General features: G+C 45.2%; 1 protein-coding gene across 25 annotated transcripts in view; it reads right to left on the bottom strand.

Moving 5' to 3' along the window:
• Nucleotides 1-17,383, bottom strand: part of FRYL (FRY like transcription coactivator) — a 434,628-nt gene that overhangs the window by 189,014 nt on the left and 228,231 nt on the right. The gene's annotated exons all lie outside the window — the stretch shown is intronic.

Genomic DNA, 17,383 nt, shown 5'->3' with positions numbered 1-17,383 from the left:
TTGAAATACAGGGATTGAGATAATAGGAAGGGTATACAAGTATGTAAGCAACCACGCAAGAGGATAGGGATGGTGTAGGGCCCTTTACTCAATGAGGCGTTCCTAGAATGGTGAAGATATGGAGAAAAGCTGAGTATCATTCCTTCTCCTTCAGTTTTCGGCGGATCAACTCCAGCTATCACTGGGGGACGCAAGGAGGAGAGGAGTGAGAGCACCCACTGTGATAGAGGGTCAAGTTAGGATTACTTAAAGAGTTGACCTGCAACAAGTCATATGGGATACGGATCGAAACTGCATCCGGGGTGCTGAGGGATTAGCTGATTGTGATTCTTGCCAGGCCGTTGACCATTTCTTTTGGAAATTCATATACGCGAACGGAGAGGTCCCAGAGATGGAAGAAGCAATTATAGCTATCTGATCTTAGAAAAGGGAAAAAGGAAGTCCAGGAACGACGACCAGCAGGCTCATTCAATCCCTGGAAAAATCATGGAGCCAGGTTGGCTGAACCGACTCCTCCATGAAACATGAGGAAAACAGAGTATCAGAAGCGTCAGACATGGATACCAGGTTAATCATGCCTGAACAACCTGATGTTATCTGATATGATGACTGGACTTGTGGATGGGGCAAAAGCGGTGATGTTGTATACCTTGACTTTAGTAAGGCTTTTGACACGGTTTCCCACAGCTTCTGCGTCGCAACCAGGAAAGTAGGTGGGAGAATGATTGAAGTGGATAAAACTGTTGAATCAACAGCGGGCTCACAGGGTAGGTATCAATGGCACACGCTCTGTTGGAACCAGTAACAAGGGGTGCCCAGGGTCTGTCTAGGCCGTTTATGCAATGATCTCATTAATATCTTGATGATGGTGCTGCACATAATAATTTGCAGATACACCAGTGTGGGAAGTGGTGGACTGTGTGGAGGAGGTGCTGGAGGTCGATAGTGTGTGTGTGTGGTGGGAGGATGAGACAAATGGAGAAGTGGTGGGTGTGTGTGGGCCACTGTGTAGTGACTCAGAGAGTGTGGTGTCAACAAGGACAAAGTGCTCGGTGTCTGCCTAGTGTGTGCTGTGTAAATGTGTGTGCATAGCGTGTGACAGGGGGATGTTGGCTAAGTGAGCGCATCTAAGAAGGGGAGTGGATCGTTGGAGGGTTACGATAGGATGGAAGTTGAACATAGCTACAGGTGCTTTAGCCAAAAGCGCTATCAGGTTTATACTGGGCTGTAATTGTAGGGTGTAGCCAGCGATCAAGGGATGTGATATATCCCCTCTATTCAGGCACTGGTGAGGCACACTGGAATATTTGTCGTATTGGGGCCACATACCAAAGGACGTGAACAATTGAAGAGAGCCAGCGAAGGAGGCGAACCAAAACATGATTAGAGGACTGAGAGCACATGACTTAATGAAGAAGAATGAAAGAACTGGCTTTTTAGCTGCAAAGAAGAGACTAAAGGGGGTTTTGGGGTGGGCGGGCCAACTTCATTTTTCTTTGAAGGGATGCTCCCAAAGGAGGAGAGAGTAGGTTGTTCTATTGAAGTTTGATGGGCTCCAGTCCTGCTAATCATGTTTATGTTGCCCCTCCGCTGGACTCTCTCAATTGTTCCACGTCCTTTTTGTAGTGTGGCGCCCCAAACTGGACACAATATTCCAATGTTGCCTCACCAGTGGCCGAATAGAGGGGAATAATCACATCCCTTGATCTGCTGGCAACACTCCACTAATACAGCCCATATACATTAGCCTTTTTGGCTACAAGAGCACACTGTAGGCTCATGTTCAACTTTCCATCTATCGTAACCCAAGATCCTTTCTTCAGCCTGCTACTTAGGCCAAACAGTCCCAGCCTGTAGCAGTGCATGGGTTTTCTGTCTATCAGTGCAAGGACTTGCACTTGTCCTTGTTGAACTTCATTGGTTCTTGTGGCCCACTTCTCCAATTTGTCTAAAGTCTTCCTGGATCCTATCCCTGCCCTCCATCCGTGTCCACCACTCCCACAACTTGTGTCATCTGCAAATTTACTTAATAGGTCAAGCTATCCCATCATCAAGATCATTAATGAAGACATTGAATAGAACGGCCCTAAAGACGACCCTGGGGCACACCACTTGTATATGGTTTGCCAACTATGAGAGTGTGCCATTGATACCTACCCGCTGAGCCCGTTGATTCAACCAGTTTTCTATCCACTTCCAGTCCCATTCCTCACCCATACTTCCTTGGTTTGCTGATGAGAATGCTGTGGGAACCGTGTCAAAAGCCTTAACTAAAGTCAAGGTATACAACATCAAACAGCTTTGCCCCCATCCACAATCCAGTCATCTCATCATAGAAAGCAATCAGGTTGGTCAGGCATGATTTACCCTTGTGAATCCATGCTGACTGTTCTGATCACCTTGTTTTCCTCTAAGTGTTTCAGGATGGATTCGTTCAGCACCTGCTCCATTATTTGGCCGCATGAGATGAGACTGATTTGGTCTGTAGTTCCCGGATCTTCCTTTTTCCCTTTCTTAAAGATAGATACTATATTTGCTTTCTTCCAGTCCTCTGGGACCTCTCCTGTTCGCCATGAATTTTCAAAGATAATGTCAACGGCTCTGCAACACATCAGCTAACTCCCTCAGCACCCCCGGATGCGTGTCGTCCGGTCCAATAGACTTGTGGCACGTCTAACGTTCTTTAAGTAGTCCCTAACCTGACCCTCTATCACAGGTTGGGCTCCGCTCTCCCTCCTCTCTGCGATTCCCCCAGTAGTAGTCTGGGAGTTGTCCTGCCCGTAAAGACTGAAGTGAAGAAGGAATTGAGTACTTCAGCCTTCCATATCTTCCACCACTAGGATACCTGCCTCATTGAGTAAGGGACCTACACCATCCCTAGTCTCTTCTTGTTGCTTACATACTTGTTAAAACCCTTCCTATTATCCTCACATCCCTTGCTAGTTTCAACTCAAATTGCCCTTTGGTCTTTGATTCTATCCCTGCAGCCGACAATAACTTATATGCCTACCCAGTCATCTGTCCAGCTTCCATTTTTTGTAAGCTTCCTCCTTTTGCTTCAGCTCACCACTGAGTTCCCTGCTAAGCCATGCTGGGCACTTTCTACGCTTGCTGTTCTTTTGCACATCGGTATGGGATTTCCTGTGCTCTAGCATGGTTTCTTTAAAAAACTGCCAGCTTCCTGGACACCCATCCCCTTCAGTTCAGCTTCCCAGGGAATCCTGCCCATCATTTCTCTAAGGAGCTGAGAAATCCGCTTTTCTGAAATCCAGGGTTTGCGTCTGCTTCTCTTCTTCCTTCCTTTGACCAGGGTTCTGAACTCTGCCATGTCATGATCACTGCTGCCCAGGTTGCCGTCACCTTACTTCGCCGATCAACTACTTCTTCTGTTTGTGAGCAGGAGGTCGAGAGGCGCAAGGCCCTATGTTCCCCCAGCATTTTCACCAGGAAGTTGTTCTCAGAGCGATTCTCCAAACAACTTCCTGGTATTGCTCTGTGCACTGCTGTAGTTTCTTCTATACAGCAGTTGTATCAGGATAATTGAAATCCCCATGAGAACCAGGGCCTGTGATCTACAGACTTTGCTAGTGTCTGTTAAAAAGCCTCATCACCTCTTCTTTCTGTCTGGTGTCTGTAGCAAAGAAAAACCCAACCCCCCCATAACCATCCCCCTTGTGACTTCCCTTAAATTTAACCCAAGCTTTCAAACTGGCTCTTTCCAGAGTTTGTCAGCTCGAGCTCTGGGCATTACATACAGCTCTTTTAAACATACAGCGCTACTCCTCCCTACTGGTCGCCCCTGCTCATATCTTCTGAACAGCTCATTAATCCCATCTCATGGCCAGTGCTCCAGGTATGCGAGCTATCCACATGTCTCAGTTATGCCAATAACTTTGTAAATTCCCTGTCTGTGCAAAGACTCTATTTCCCTTCTTGTTTCCAGTTCCTCGCCATTTGTGTCGGCAATTAAAAATTCAGCCACTGCCCTACTTTCTTCTGCGCTGCTTCATTTCCCCTGTTGCATCTCCTTCTCCCCTGGGGGAATTGTCTCCGTATGTGATTCTCTTTCGCTACACCCTCAGATATAGAGAGCGCATCTCTCCAGGAAATTAGGGGTTTCTTGAGACACTTTTTAAGGCAATGCATTGATCCCCCAGCCTCAGTTCGGATACTTTCTCCTTCTCTCCATGCCGATTACAAACGGGCCGACATCGGTTTCTTCTCCAAGTTTCCATCCTTCCTCCACCGTTTCCCTTTGGAGCTTACCTTTGGCGGTCATGCGTATGCTACCTTTCCCGTCGCACTCGTTTATAAGCCCTCCTCACTTAGGTAGCCAATCGACGCTCCAAAAATGCCTTCTCCCTTTCCTTGACAGGCGTGAGTCCCATCTCCGCTAGCAGTCCTCCCTTCCTGAACAGTAGTCCGTGGTCGAGAAGACAAAGCCCTCCTGACGACACCATCTCTGCAACCAGGCATTCACCTCTAGGATGCATCTGTCGTCTGCCTGGCCCCTCCCTTGACTGGAAGAATCGAGGAGAAACACAACCTTGAGCAGCCGAACGACCTCACCCGTGCTCCCAGAGGCCCTGTAGTGCACTTTTGATCTGCTGGGATCCACCTCTCGCAGTTATCATTGGTTCCCACATGGATGGAGTAGCATGGGGTAGTAGCAGTGGCGGTGGACGATTCTCGACAATCCCTCTGAACGTCTCGGTACGGGCCCGGACAGATCAGCATACCTCTCCGATGAGGCCCTGTCAGGCAACAGATGGGTGCTTCTCCGTCCCCTCAGCAACGAGTTCCAATCACACACAACCCTACGTTTCTCCTGGGTGGGGTAGATGGGATCCTCTCAGCCTCAGGGGTGCATGCTTCGCTTCCTCCCTCCTCCCTCCTCTCTCGCAAGTGCCACATAACGATTCTTCACCAGAACGTGAGGGTTGATGGGAGCAGGGGTTGGACACTTGGATGGCTGCGAGGAGTATACCAGCCTACCAGTGTCCTCCCTGTGAAGAGCCTCTCATCCTTCTCTGGTGATGTAGCAGGAGCCCTCTGCACTAGAGAGATCCTCAGCCTTGCACCGTCTTCATCGTGGACACTATCAAAGAACTTCTCCAGGGCATGGCTAACTCCGGAGCCTAGACACCTCCTCCCGTAACTCTCCCACCTGCCTCTTGAGAGAATCCACCAGCAGACACCTGTCACATTGACACCCCCCCCCCCCCAGCCCGACGGTGAAAATGGAAGACAGAACAAGGAGCAATGGTTTGAAGTTGCAGTTGCGGAAGTCGAGGCTGGATATTAGAAAAAACTTTCTGACTAGGAGAGTGGTGAAGTATTGGAATGGGTTACCTAGGGAGGTGGTAGAATCTCCATCTTTAGAGCTATTTAAAGTCCGGCTAGACCGCACCCTGGCTGGGATTATTTAGGGAAAATAGTCCTGCCTTTAGCAGGGGGTTGGACCAGATGACCTCATGAGGTCCCTTCCAACCTTTTGAATCAACCTTCTATGATTCTATGATTATAAAGGAAGAAAGGGGAATTCATGTTAGCTACCTTAAATTATAGTTTTTGTTCTTGTTTCAAATTCAACATCTCTTGCATCTGACAACCTGCAATACGTAACAATGACATTCTGATATCATTAACTCTGCCTGCTGATGAACTTACTACCTTTATCCTGCTGCCTCTAGTTGTACTATCCTCCTGCAGTGTGAGTAAGGTACAGGTTTCTATTCCACTTACCGATGGTAGCAGAAGCTTTTTACTTGTAATTTTAACAATAAAGGTAAAATTAGGCATTTTTAAAAGCTCCTTATCTAATAATTGATGGTCACTATGAAAGAAGCCTAGCACATTATTTAAAGATGAGGATTTTCTTCTTTGATGACATTATATAAGCCTGTATCATTATCATTAAATACTTGTGTTATTAGTACTGAACAGACAGTGTGTGATTATTGATTTGCAGAGAGAGAGAGTGAGCTCTATTAGATGTATATTATTTTCTATAAAAGAGATATTTTAGCTGAAAGATGGTTAATACATGACATTTACTGTACAGTATAGAAAATTAGTTTAACACTTGTACACTGATGGAAAGCAGAATAATCTATGCCTGCTTCCAAATGATTTGAAATTTACTCTGATTCATAAAAGCCATAAGAATTTAACTTGATCTTGTTAAAATACATAAATCTGGCTTATTCTGTTAACATTCTTATATTACTATAGGCCCTTCAAAATAATTAATTCTAAAAAAATTTAAAAATCCCAATTCATCAAATACCTTGATTTTCCTAACAAAAATTAGTTCCACTTTTACTTATTATGCAAGTGCCTCTTGTGGTTCCATAGATAAGGCTGAGTTGAGTTCCTATTATCTCCAATGAGAGTAAAGCCAAACTGACATCAGGTAAGATGGGGGCATCTGACAGCACATAAAGTCTGGAGATCTGGGTTCTACCACCAGTTCTGTTAACGCTTGCTGTGTGATCTTGGGCAAGTTGTTTAGGAGAATGAGGCACAGAGAAGTTAATCTTTAAAATAGAAATAACTTGTGCAGCTAAATTCATTGGTGTTTTGAAGAGATAAGCACCACATAAAAACTACAAAATTAATAAATTGTACAGTACCAAGCACAAAGCCATTACATAACTAGTATCACCATGTGGTTTCAATGAAAATGGCCAAACAAGCAATTAGCGTGCACAATCACTTAGTCACTTTAGTGCTCTTTCTAGATCCATCCATCTCTCCTTTGCCTGCTTAATCCGTGTACTGATGCTTCTCCTGATGGAATGAAAAATGTTTTCAAAAAGTATTATCTTTTCAACCTTATCTACTCTGGTTATTTAGGAGTTGTTGTTTCCCTATAAGATGGTTTATATACTATCACTACAGTAGAACCTCAAAAGATACAAACTTCAGAGTTATGGATTGACCAGTCATCTGAACACCAAGCGAAACGGGAAGTAACCAATCTGGCAGCAGCGGACACACACACGCCAAATACTGTACTGTGCCTGCATTGCATCTTAAATGCTATTTTCACATATTCCAGATTAAGAAGTGTTCGCACTAAAATGCCAATACAACAAATATCTACCCTCCACAGTATTCTAAAACACTTCATTCTCTTGGTGAAAAGTCATTTTTGCGTTAGAATGAATTGCTTCTTTTATTTCCCTCCCAGTCACTTTTGCATCCTTAAGATATTAATGGTATAGAAAGGACACTCCAAACAAAGCAACACTGAAAATGTTATAATCTGACAACACATCTGTTAACAGGAAAGAACATTATTACACTGCAGTAATACACTTATAGATAATTTTGGGACCTGCAGCTTTTGGATTTGTGCAATTTAGATGTGGCTGAGCTCTTCAGTATTATTATTTATATTACAGAAGCAACTAGAACCCAATCAAATTGGGGGCTCATTGTGCTGAACAAACCCACAAAGAGAGAGAGTCGCTTGCTCTAAAGAGCTTACAGTTAAAGACAAGATACACAAAGGGAGAGAAAGGAAACAGAGGCACAGAGAAGCCAAGTGCCTTGATGCAGGTTACATAGCAGGGCAGTGGCAGAGCTGGGAACAGAATCCAGGTCTCCGTACTCCAAACTCAGTGTCCTACCACTAGGCAATGTCGTTGAAAACATTTTTTCAACAACTTTTTTTTAATGAAAGAACACAAAATATTTTAACATGTTTTGTCTCATCTCAACTGTATGCTCATAGTTTTCTGAACTGTATGAATTTCTTATGCAAAACTATAGTGTAATTATTTTGTTATCTTTTCTAAAACATACAATAAAATACAAATCATTTCCTCCCAACATAACATCTCAACAGTTTAAATGCAAATATGCTTTTTTAGACAGCAAATATATCCTTCTCCTGGTTAACCATGTTCTTAAAAAAATACAGTAAAATAGTTACTGCAAGGAGATCCCATTTTCAAACTACCAAGATATTTTTTCTATTCTTACTTGCTTGTTTATTTTATAATTATATAGTTCTACCCTAAAACTTTGTACAATAATCCCAGGCCTTTCACAAAGCAGGTTTTTCATATTTATTTTTGGTTGCATATTTATTTGTTCTGTTTTTGTTTTGTTTTTTCCTTTTATTTTGTTATGGGGAGAGGGATTGCCTTTCTCTATATATTTTATGATGGAACAAAAGAAATATTCATTTTATTTAAAACCACATTATCAAGTGGTTTGGGTCCCAAATTTAAGATTGTACATTATATCAGTACTTGTAGAGGAAACTGATTCCACTTTAGGACTAAATCAGGCCCATGATGAAGGCAGCAAGCACAGTGAGGAGATGGAAAGTGTCCTCTAGACTGAGAATCCTGATAGCACAGGACAGCATTCCTCACTGCAGAACACGTTTCTCTTTCTCTGACCGATATAAAATGCACTCAGATGCACCGTAGGCTAGCACACATTGCTGATGTCAGCATATGCTGTAGTCAGCAGGAGGCTTATATGCCTTTCCCATCACATTCTGCTAGGGACATAGCATGTGTCCTGGTTCTATAACTGCGCACACCTTCCAGCATTCTCATGTGCTATGAAGGTATTCTGGCTACCTGGGGCAGAGAACGAAATGCTCCTGAAGCCCTCTTCCTCTTCCTTTGTGTGCTAGTGACAATGACTCAATCCTGAACAGCCCTTAGAACAGGGGTGGGCAAACTAGCCAGCCTGCAAGCCACAGCACGCAGCTTGGCCCCGCTCTGGTGCTCCGGCTGGGGCGCTGGGTTGGGGGCTACACCACGTGTATTGGCCCCGCTCTGGCCGGGGCACTGGATCAGGGGCCGTACCACGCGGCTCACCCCATTCTGACCGGGGCACTGGGTCGGGGACCGCACCACACGGCTTGGCCATGCTCCAGCCGGGGACCGCACCATGCAGCTCCTGGAAGCCACATCATGGCCCCACTCTGGCTCCTACACACTCCAATGGGAGCTGCAGGGGCGGTGCCTGTGGCTGGGGCAGCGTGCAGAGATAGCTGGCTGTGCCGCTGCACAGGTGCCAGAGAAGGGACATGTCACAGCTTCCGGGAGCTGCTTGAGGTAAGCAATTCTTGGAACCTGCACCCCTAGAGCCTCTCCCCACAGCCCAACCCCCTGCCCCAGCCCTGATTCCCCTCCCACTCTCCAAACCTTTCGATCACAGCCAGAGCACCCTCCTGCACTCCAAAGCTCTCATCCCTAGCCCCACCCGAGAGCCTGCACCCCCAGCCAGAACCTGCATGTCTTCCCACACCCCTGTCCCAGCCCTGTTCCCCTCCTGTCCTCCGAAACCCCCAGTCCCAGCCCAGAGCACCCTGTTACACCCCAAACTCCTCATCCCCAGCACCACCCCAGAGCCTGCACCCCAACCCCAATTCTGTGAGCATTTATGGCCCGCCCTACAATTTCTATTCCCCGATGTGGCCCTCAGGCCAAAAAGTTTGCCCACCCCCACCTTAGAAGGACTGTTGACAACAGTGGCCAGTGGAAAAGGCCCCAAATAAAATCTTGCTAGTGCTAGTGTTAGAAAAACTCCAACAGTTCCAGATTAAATAGGATTCCTGTGATAAACAAAAAAGGAAAGTAAACCAAACTATGTTAATTTCAAGCTGCATTAGCAACAAGGAGGAAACAATTTTTCTTAAAATAAAAAATTTTTTTTGAAGTATGCAGGGGATTAGTAAGAACAATGAATCAACTATAAAAAGTAGTTGGTAATGTAATACCTCTTCAGACAGCTTCTTTATAACATGCTTTAAACAACAGGAATATTTAAATGATTTAATATTCAAATTTTTCACATTTTAGAAATGCTTAAGAGTAAAGATTTGCTTCTTATTTCTTTGGATTCTCTCTTTCCAAAATAGGAAAAAAACTCAATGAGATTTAAGAGAAGAGTCTTCCTATTTGAAGACTTAAGCATTATTTCTTTTCTACAGTAAAATTACAATCTTATCCGGCTCTCTTAGGTCTGGTTATGCTTACAATAAAGGCAAATTATAGTCCCATTTTTCAGCTAATTTGCTCATCCTACTCACTTGCTCTAAGAGGCAGAAAGATGACTAATCCCCATCCAGGAGTTTTTCTCATCTCTGTGGCTCCCACTTCTCCAGTTTGACTCCTGCTCCTGCCTCACTGAGAGCAATACACAGGAAAGCAACCTCTATGGCAGCCTCTGACCAGGATACGGTCAGTCCTAAGGAGTTTGTCTATTCCCCCCACTCCCATCTCAAAATTTGAATTGAGCATTTGTACTACATTACTGAGTCCAGAATCTTATATACTGCAATTCTGTGCACCACTGCAACATTTATTTTTGTAAGGATTTAATATATAAACACAAAGTGAAGTGACAGAAACAATTTTTGACCTCCCACTAAAACAGTGTATTTCTTTTAAAAATTCTGCAAAGATCCACAGTTCCTATTCTCACAAACTAGTCAACGTCATTCTACCCTGACCTTCTGCTTCAGTATCTTTTCAATATCTTTAAAATAGATTTTACTATAACAAATTCCTTGTTTTCCAAAGACTAAGTCAAAATTAGACACAAAGAAAATAATCAAAATATGAAAATTAGTAATACAGAGTGTAATTAAATAGTTTTTGGTTTATTACTCTGCATTTCAAGGATCTAGGAGTTTATAAGCTCTTCTGCTCTACTCTGATTTCTCCCTACAAATACATTAATTTGTATCTTGTAGCTCTTCCATATGATTTCACAGGAGGAGACCAATCATTAACAGTAAGAAATGTAAGTGGACAACAATTACAAAGCAGTTTATTCCAGGTTCAGCAAACTTTATTAATACTTTCATTAGAAAAAGTTGCAAATCAATGGTATTTAGTTTTCAGCTGAGGGACTAACTCCAGCTGTGGTGTTCTTCCCTCATGCTGAGTTCAGCTTCTCACTCCAACATAATGTTGTTCTGACCTGAAAAGGTTTAGAAAGGTAACCTCTGTGGTTCTCCTACCCCCTCACTCCAACTCAGAGTCTCCCTTCTCTCTCCACCCGGGCTGTCTATTCAGTTTCCCCTTGGGTCTCTCCTTACATTCTCCTCTTCCACTGCAACAGAGCCAGAGCTCTATTGACAATGCTGCTGCAGGAGTTGCTGCAATGCTGAAAACCACCTAGGTTGCACAACAGCTCCCTCTGCATATTGGCTTTCAGAGACATTTCCTCACTTCTAAACAAAATGTTCTATCCATCTCTGGACATTACATCAAATGAGTATAACAGAATCAGAAATGGGGACACAAAAAACACAACCACATGCCATACATTGAATAGCAAGGCTGTAAATTCAATTATGATCAAATATGTCTGAACACCCATCATTAACTATTGTCTCCTTCTTAGCGCTTGGCTACACTGGAAACTCCAAAGCGCTGCCACGAGAGTGCTCCCACGGCAGCGCTTTGAAGTGTGAGTGTAGTTGCGGCGCCAGCGCTGGGAGAGAGCTCTCCCAGCACTGCACGTACTCCACCTCCCCGTGGGGATTAGCTTGCAACGCTGGGAGCCGCGCTCCCAGAATTGGGGCACTGTTTACACTGGCACTTTACAGCACTGTAACTTGCTGTGCTCGAGGGTGTGTTTTTTCACACCCCTGAGTGAGAAAGTTGCAGCGCTGTAAAGTGCCAGTGTAGCCAAGGCCATAGTCTTTCAGCTTCCCTCCTTGGGTTTGCCTACTGCAGCTTCACAGTAACACAATTCACTGAGATAGGATTGTTTGCATCTCACCTCATGGAGTTTTCTTATTTGAGGACATCCGCATAAAATTACCTAAACAAAAGTAATCTCAACAAAAGCAAGATTAAAAATAGGAAATGGAATTAAAACAACAGAAATGGTTTGCTTAACGTATCTCAAGTGAAAATAGACCAGGTACTTTCACCTTAGTTACCGAGGAAAAAAAAGAAAAGTGATTGGCTTACATCCCCTGAAAGCAATCCCCTCCCTCAAACTATTCTAGTCCACTTGTCAGTACTTCTGTGAAGTCTTAATACCAACACTTTTTCTGTGTCCCCTGTCAAGTTGCTTATTAAATCCTATTTTTTTTTAAATCAAAGAGCTTCAAAAACTGTTCATAAAACAGTATCATTTTTCACCTTCTAGGCAATAGTCCTCGAGAAAATAGAACTCTTTAATGATTAATGACCACCTTTTAAAGGCTTTTCAACCTAGCTCAAACACTGCTTTTCACAGGCCACCTTGGCTGGCTGGTTTCAGTCAGGTCACTTGATAAATTCCTTAGCAGGCTGACGGTGGGGATTGTTTTGGGTTGGATCTCCTCAACATGAACTATATCGTTTGGGCAGGGTCCCTAGGCCTTCTGTCACAACGCTAAACACGCAAATCAGAGGAAACATGCAAAGGAACAATCTACCAAAATGATCTGGACATAAATAAATAGTGAGCTGCATACAACAATATATTATTCAGTAATAAAAAGTTAGGAGTTAAGTACTTAGGGATGGGCAATAAACCAGCAGGGCTCTGCAGGATGTGACGTCAATGTGATGACAGAACTAGAAACAATTATTAATAGATAAAAGCCCATGCTGTGAAATGAATGTAGCAGTTTGGTCAAGTAATCCACCATCCATGCAGTCTCCTGTATACAACCAATGAAAGTGTAGCATGCAAATTAATAGCAGAGTAAGTGTGCTAACTTATTGAGTTACCTCCAAATACACAGTGGTTCAGGGCTTCTGGCATGGCACGGATACATGTCTTACTGTAGCTGTACACCACATGGGTGTAAAGTTAAAATGGCTGAGAACTTAAAAACTGGACTGTATCCCAGTGATAACTGAATCTAGTGATATTCTAAATAAACAGGAGTTCTCAACCACACTTGTAGCTGTTTTCATCACTTCACACTTACTCAGACATTCTAGGCTTCAGAGTGACACACAAACGGAATGACAATCCTGGAATATTATTATATAGCAAGCACTAAAGGCCTGCTCCTGAAGTGAATTGCACATACCCTTAACTTTACACACTGTGGGCTTGGCTACACTTGCGAGTTACAGTGCATTAAAGAAGCCCTATGTGCACTAGCTCACTCCCTGTCCACGCTGGCAAGGCACATAAAGTGCTCTGACTAGGTAGCTACAGCGCTGCTGGTACTCCACCTTGGCGAATGGAATAATGTCTGCTGCGCCCCCGCTGGAGTGCCGCAGTGCCAGTGAGGATGTCCTGGGCCTATAGTGCGCTCTGATCGGTCTCCAGAAGCATCCCACGATGCCTGTGCTAGCCACTCTGGTCATCACTTTGAATTCTACTGCCCTGGCCTCAGGTGACCAACCATCAGACCTGCCATTTAAATTCTCTGAGAATTTTGAAAATTCCCTTCCTGTTTGCTCAGCCAGGCATGGAATGCTATCAGCAAATCTTTCCAGATGACCATGCCTTCACATACCAGGCGAGCCCCAATATGGCAATGGCAAGTTGCTGGACCTCAGCAGTGTTTGGAGAGAGGAAGCTGTCCAGTCCCAGCTGCACTCCAGCCATAGGAATTACGATACCTTCGGGCAGATATCAAGGGACATGATGGAAAGGGGCCTTGACTGGGACGCATTGCAGTGCAGGATTAAAGTGAAGGAGCTGCGGAATGCCTACCACAAAGCCCACGAGGCAAACGGCCGCTCCCGTGCTGCCCCCATGACCTGCCATTTCTACAAAGAGATGGATGCGTTACTTGGGGGCGACCCCACCTCCACTCCGGGGACCGCCATGGACACTTCAGAACCCAGTCCAACAAGGAAGGAGGAGGAGGAGGAGGAGGAGGAGCAGCAGCAAAGTGGGAGCGAGGGTGCTGAGGCAGAGGAAGACACCCCAGAATCCCTAGATGCATGCAGCCAGGAGCTGTTCTCAAACCAGGAGGAAGGTAGGCAGTCGCGGCAGCCAGTGCTTGGGAAGGACAAACAACAGAGGAGGTTCCTGGTAAGCAGCTTTTATTTTGGGAAGGAAGTTATTCGGTGTGGGTTCTTGGGGCAAGGAGGGTTAGGGCTGCATGCATGCCTAGATGCGGAATAGTGTGTTGATGTGTGCTCTCACATTGCGGTAATCAGCCTCAGTGATCTCTTCAAAGGTCTCATCCAGAACTTGGGCAATACACTTGCGCAGGTTTCTCAGGAGAGCCACTGTGGTCCTTGTCCCAGTCAGGCTAACTTGCCCGCGCCACTGTGCTGTGAGGGGTGGGGGGACCATTGCTGCACATAGGCAAGCTGCATATGGGCCAGGGCAGAAGCCACACTGCAGACCCTCCCTTGCTTCCCAGGTCACTCTCAGCAGTGAGATATCTTCTAGGATGAACTCCTGTGAAAAATGTGGGGACAATGTTCAGTATAGGGGCCCGCTGCCGCTGTTGGCTCTCCCCAAGGCACAGAAACCCAGAGGACAGTACAGCCGTGAAACAATCACTCACGCTTGACCCTGTGCTTACTCACCATTATAGGGCTCCTGGGGGTTATGTGTGCTTGCTTTGGGATGGGCAAATTATGCTATTGTGTACACTGTGCTTGCCCTTAAGTATGGGGGAATTATTGCTCTGTCTGGCGTGAACAATGCTGCCTCTGTAAAGTGTTGCATTTTGCCTTTACAGATGCAACCTTCACATTACAGCCGTCCGTGTTATCACCAGCCGAAAGACTCCAAAGAATCCGAAAGAAGCCATGTAGAAGCAGGGAAGACATGCTGAATGAAGTAATGCAGCATTCAAGTAATGAAAATCAAAAAGTGCAAGAGTGGCAGGAGAGTGAAAGGAGGGTCCAGCAGCAGAATGCGGATCGCTGGCACCAAAGCACAGAGCGGCTGCTAAGCACCAAACGGATTCGATACAGGCGCTCGTAGCAGTGCAGGCGGAGCACAACCGCGTCCCCCCACCAGTCCTTGTCCCAAAACTCTTTCCCTTGTGCTCCCCACGTCACCTCCAACCCACTTTCCCCAACATCCGGGTTCTTACTGCCACCAGCAGCCTCCAACACCTGTAGCTTCATCACCCAGCCCTAACTATGACCCTTACCCACTGCACTCAACCCCTATCACCATGTGGTATAGCTATCCTGAAGTGCAGCACTCATTGCACAGCACTCCAGACAGGATATACGCAAATCTCTGATTGTACCGTTCCCCTTGCCCTTTCTGTTTCCCAAGCAGTTCTGTCTCTTTTCAATAAACGGATTTTTTGGCTTTGAAAACATTCTTTGTTATTGCATAAAGTAGAAGATACCTTAGCCAGGAAAGAAACAGGCTCTGCAAGTCAGCATAGCAAACACAGATTCCTATTAACATTGGAACCACTGCACTTCACTCCTGTGAGGGCACCAGACATTACTGGTGGCTTTCAGCCTAAAATTGCTCCCTCAAGGCATCCCTAATCCTTCCAGCCCCGTGCTGGGCTCCTCTAATAGCCCTGCTCTCTGGCTGTTCAAATTCAGCCTCCAGGTGTTGAACTTCTGAGTTCCATGCCTGAGTCAATCTTTCATCCTTCCCTTCACAAATGTTATCACATGGATATAACCGCGGGGATGCTGTCATCAGCCAGGCCCAGCTTCCCATACAGAGAGCACCAAACGGACAAAAGCACACTCCACGGTCATTCTGCACCAGCTCAGCCTGTTGTTGAACCACTCCTTGCTGCTGTCAAGGCTCCCTGTGTAGGGTTTCATAAGCTATGGCATTAAAGGGTAAGCAGGGTCTCCAAGGATCACAATGGGCATTTCAACTTCATCTACGGTGATCTTCAGGTCTGCGAAAAAAGTCCCGGCTTGCAGCTTCCTGAACAGGCCAGTGTTCTGAAAGATGCATGCGTCATGCACCTTTCCGGGCCAGCCTGTGTTAATGTCAATGAAAAGCACACGGTGATCCACAAGCACCTACAGGAACATTGAGAAATACCTCTTTCGATTAACATACTCTGAGGCTAGGTGGGCTGGTGCCAGAATTGGAATATGCGTGCCATCTATCACCCCTCTGCAGTTAGGGAAACTCATTTGTGCAAAGCCAGACACAATGTCATGCACTTTACCCAAAATCACGGTTCTTCTCAGCAGGATGCGACTAATGGCCCTGCAAACTTGCATCAACCCGATTCCAACGGTCAATTTACCCACTCCAAACTGGTTAGTGACTGATTGGCAGCTGTCTGGAGTTGCCAGCTTCCACACTGCAATAGCCACCCGCTTCTCCACCATCAGGGCAGCTCTCAATCTTGTGTCTTTGTGCCGCAGGGTGGGGGTGAGCTCCTCACACAGTCCCATGAAAGTGGCTTTTCTCATCTGAAAGTTCTGCAGCCACTGCTCATCATCCCAGACTTGTATGACGATGTAATCCCACTATGCAGTGCTTGTTTTCTGAGCCCAAAAGCAGCATTCCACGCTGATGAGCATGTCCATGAATGCCACAAGCAAACTCGTGTCATATGGGTTTCTTGAGTCGATACCATCGTCAGAGCTCTCACTGTCACTTTGGATCATAAGGAATAGCTCAACTGCCAAACGTGACATGCTGGTGAGACTCGTCAGCATACTCCTCAACTGTTCAGGCTCCATTCTCGCAGACCGAAAGGGAAGACAGAGCATGCAATACAAAAAACGTTGAAAGATGGCGCCAAATGTGGATGGAAGCCAAGGGAATTCTGGGATGCGAACTGATGCATCACAGGGTGTTGGGACAGGACCCAGAATACCCTGCACTCCCCACCCCCTTCCCACAAGCCACAGCACCAAAATGGGAAGAAGTGCTCTCACTGCTCCCAATGCTGCTGCAAGTGCCGCAAATATGGCCACGCCCGTGCGCCTGCAGCTGTCAGTGTGGACAGACTGCAGCACTTTTCCTACTGCACTCTGCGTAGGTGGGTTTAACTCACAGCACTCTACATCTGCAACTGTAGCCATGCCCTGTGAGTAGTTCCCTTTAAATGAATGAAATACAATGGAGCATTAGAGAATACAGTAAGGAGCACTATATAAAATCCTAAAATTAAACAGATTAGAGGATACATCATATGACTATTATGCTTTCCACTCAAGGATCTAAAAGTATCTTATAGTAATTGACCCTTACAAAAATCACTGAAATTATCATTATTTTAGAGATGGGGAAATTTAGACAGAAACATTAAAATAACTTGCCCATGGTTACATGAAGTCTGTGACAAAGCCAGAAACATAATTATTATCATTCAGCTCCTGGTCTCATTTCTACATCCTATTTTGGATTTGTCATCCTTAAATTATTTATCTATGAGTATATTATATCACTTTTTAGAGTTGGGAACAAAAATTGGAATTATCTCTGGTAATTATTTAACATAAACCAGTACAGTAACATTCTAAGTTAATCATCT

This window comes from Chelonoidis abingdonii, chromosome 5, assembly GCF_003597395.2.
Source record: "Chelonoidis abingdonii isolate Lonesome George chromosome 5, CheloAbing_2.0, whole genome shotgun sequence".
NCBI classification, from domain to species: domain Eukaryota; kingdom Metazoa; phylum Chordata; order Testudines; family Testudinidae; genus Chelonoidis; species Chelonoidis abingdonii.
The sequence above is the reverse complement of the archived record's forward strand: the minus strand, read 5'-3'. Positions and strand labels throughout refer to the sequence as shown.